The 3311-nt window shown below is 34.3% G+C and overlaps 1 long non-coding RNA gene across 1 annotated transcript in view; it reads left to right on the top strand.

Moving 5' to 3' along the window:
- The first annotated feature begins 347 nt into the window (after positions 1–347).
- Positions 348–3311, top strand: part of LOC109537918 — a 6178-nt gene continuing 3214 nt past the window's right edge. The window contains exon 1 of the long non-coding RNA XR_007280288.1: positions 348–1055. This is a non-coding gene — a long non-coding RNA (uncharacterized LOC109537918). The remainder of the gene's footprint in view (positions 1056–3311) is intronic.

Below are 3311 nucleotides of genomic sequence, written 5' to 3'. Positions count from 1 at the left end.
TAGTTCTTGATTACTTTTTGATAAATAATTCGTTCTTATTGCGAAATAGGAGCACTATTTATCAATCTGTAATAAAAGAGGTGAGGAAATTCTGTTCTTTTTTAAAGACAAAAATTTTTGAGGCGAAATACCCAAAAAGAAGTTTGTAAAAAAATATTATCCTCATCACACAAAACTATAATTTTTATTTAGTAGTAAAACGCGACATTAACTACCTATTTACTATCTCGATACGATATCTATATGTCAAGCTGCTACAGTGGGTAATAAAAATATGAAACTCTCCAATATTCTGTTGTGTATTTATTTAAAATTATTAATGTAATTGAGTTTACCTGATAAAGAAACAAACAAGCGGTTTATGGAAGTGTTATAAAACTCACAATAAACCTTATCTATGTTTTTAGATTATCTTATCGGAAATTACAGGTTGTACTTAATACCTGTAATTTGTAATATTTTTGCAATAACTGTATTTAATTTATGCTCAAGTTGACTACAACTGAAAAAACCGTATTCGGTACAAAAAACACTTCTGAAATCGTGATAACAAAATGTCAAACTTTTTCTCAAACTTGTTTAGTGGCACTAAAAGTAAGAGCAAAAAAGAGAAAAGCAAGGAAACGAATCACGACAATCACCTGACAGAGGACGGCCAAGAAGCAGAAAATTTACCAGTGCTCAACAGAAGGTTGTCCCTATCTAAGAGTGGAAGAATGAAGGAGAAGAAGCGGTCCAATATATCGGTAATGCAGACTAATCTAGACGGAAGTTGTAAGGAGACGAATAACCGAAAACCATCTCTGGTAAATAATGAGGTGTTTGATATCGAAGGCATCGAACGTGCAGAAAAAGAGGCGAGCCATCAACAACTCCATTAATGTGTCATATTTTACAAGGACCAAGTATTGTGCCCTGTGAAACTGAGACTAAAGATATGATTTAAAAGTGTGATATGGGAAAAGTGTATATTATTTTGCCTGGTGATGTTCGACTGGTTATACTTCGTTTTATATGACGTAGCGGTTAAGATTGTTTTTGCTGTAATGATCCATGTGAGTAAAACTTAAATATACTATTTGGTAATCAATAATAATAAACTCTTGTATTATTATTGCATATGGTGCATCGCTTTCATAACTAGCAATGCTATAATATACTATTTGAAGCATGCTGTGCTATAACATACGCATAAACTCATATACATAAAAAATATGAAAATATATGTCAACTTTCTTAAAATAGGCATTATTATGTAACATCAAAAATATACGTAGATGTCAAGAGTTAATACGTTTTTCTGACTTTAATAGCTCAATACCAAACGTGTTTCTCTAAATTTGGTATTTTTTGTTAACAGAATCGCAAAAAAACAATAATGTTAAGCATAGCACCTCAAGTTAATTTATATAAACTTATGATATTATGAGCTGCAATTTAAAATAAAGTGACTGTTTCAAATAATTTTCTTTAAACAATAAACAACTATGGGCATAATGTTGAGACATAAATAAGGACATTTACCTTATTTCGATATTGGTTAATACCGAATGGGGATGAAGCAAGATGATACTTACATTCATTAACTGGAACCGCTGCTCATCCAATCTGAAAAAAAAAACATAGTTCTTAACAAAAACATTTTTTTTTTGGGTATTTAAAATCGAGTTAGCTTTTCTCGATTTATGCGGCAGCAAAATAAGGAGTCGCTCTATTGGTTGAGCTGCTATAGCCTGAGCAATTTGTTGGTTGAATACCTTAATAACGAGGCAATATTTATATGAGAATTTAGCATTAATATCTAAACTGGTCGGAGAGTAGTCCTTAAAATGATTTAGTCGATTATCGACTACGATTTAATAATCGAGAACGGGACTGAAACTGTGCATGTAAACAGCAGTTTTTCAGTGAAAGTTGCATAACTATTATAAAAAAAATATTTGCAATGAAATGCAGATGCATTTGAAATAAATACTCCCACTTAAATGGTGTGTTACAGGCAGCTGAGCTATAGTGAAAATCAACCTTTAAGTCGCTGCTCGGAGTCGGTAGATGGCATTTTTGCAACATTTTCCGCCGTTAAGCCGTTTTCAAAAAATGCTTCCTTGTGCGCCAAGAGATTCGTTTCGTAGCAATGTTCTCAGCGAGGTTTAGTTTCAAGTCTGTACACACCGCTTCAATCGCAAATAATTTATCCAATAGCACAATTAACTTACCTGAAAACACTCTGATCATAATATAGCAGAATTCTCAACGAATGATCTGCTACTCGTCTTTTTGTCACGTGATGTGGCTCCACAAAAGTATGCAGAACCTGGAAATAAAAATGTCGAACTGAAATTATATTGTTTGCTCAACTTCAATTAGCAATGTGAAACACGCAGGGCCCTGCAACAATTGGTCAGGGCTGGACACCTTTTAAACTAATAGGTTTATGAATATCGTTCGGGTGTTGATCCCGTATGATTGTACTAATGGGAAGGTTTATAATCCCACCATTAGCGTTTGCCTCCCGGACCTACCGATTGGACTCGTCAGTAAGGTTTAGGTAGAGCCTGCCTTAATAGGCCAAGCAATAGAGATGAAATAAAAAAATAATAATAGCATTCTTTAAAAAAACCCTATCAGAAAACCATCTACACCATTACGTGCGAGGCAGTCCGTACTTCATTATCAGTCTGTTTTGGGGGAAAAATGTTATTTGTTAGTTTTTTATAAACAACGTTCTTTTTAATTTCTTGCTTGTAAAATCGAAATGATTGAAGCAAACGGTTGAATTATAGCTTCTTGAATTACGAAGAGAGTGAGATGTCGATAATTAGAACCGGAAAAAAGTCGGAAAATTCTAAATATGGATTTGGAAACTAAACATGAGTAGCAACAAAACTTATATTCCGGTTTTTCGTGTTTTAAGTGGATGAAAAACAGAGTCTTGAATAAGAGTGAAAACGGCCGAGCGGGCAAAAGCGGTCCAGTGGTGGGACTGAGAGGGGGACGGGGAAGGGACGCTCGCCGTTTTCACTCATATTGCAGACTCGATAATTTTTCTAATTTCATAGACAACAAAAACCTGAATTTCTCCATCCATGGTTCACTTTCTAAAAAGGTCATTTATTTCTATCTAGAATGATCTACAAATGAGCGTTCTTGCTCATTTTGCCACCGAGAAATGAGCAAAAACGGGACGAAAAACCTGGAATTTTGGCATAATCTTGTACCGAAGTGTCTGATATTCAAATTTCGCTTTCTGGGTCAAAACTACTCGAATTTCCTCACTCACGTTGTTACGACTGAATCGACTTTTCAATTCT

This window comes from Dendroctonus ponderosae, unplaced genomic scaffold, assembly GCF_020466585.1.
Source record: "Dendroctonus ponderosae isolate FM_Combo_2020 unplaced genomic scaffold, Dpon_F_20191213v2 Dpon_F_20191213_1, whole genome shotgun sequence".
Lineage (NCBI taxonomy): Eukaryota > Metazoa > Arthropoda > Insecta > Coleoptera > Curculionidae > Dendroctonus > Dendroctonus ponderosae.
This window is presented reverse-complemented; position numbering and strand designations above follow the sequence as displayed.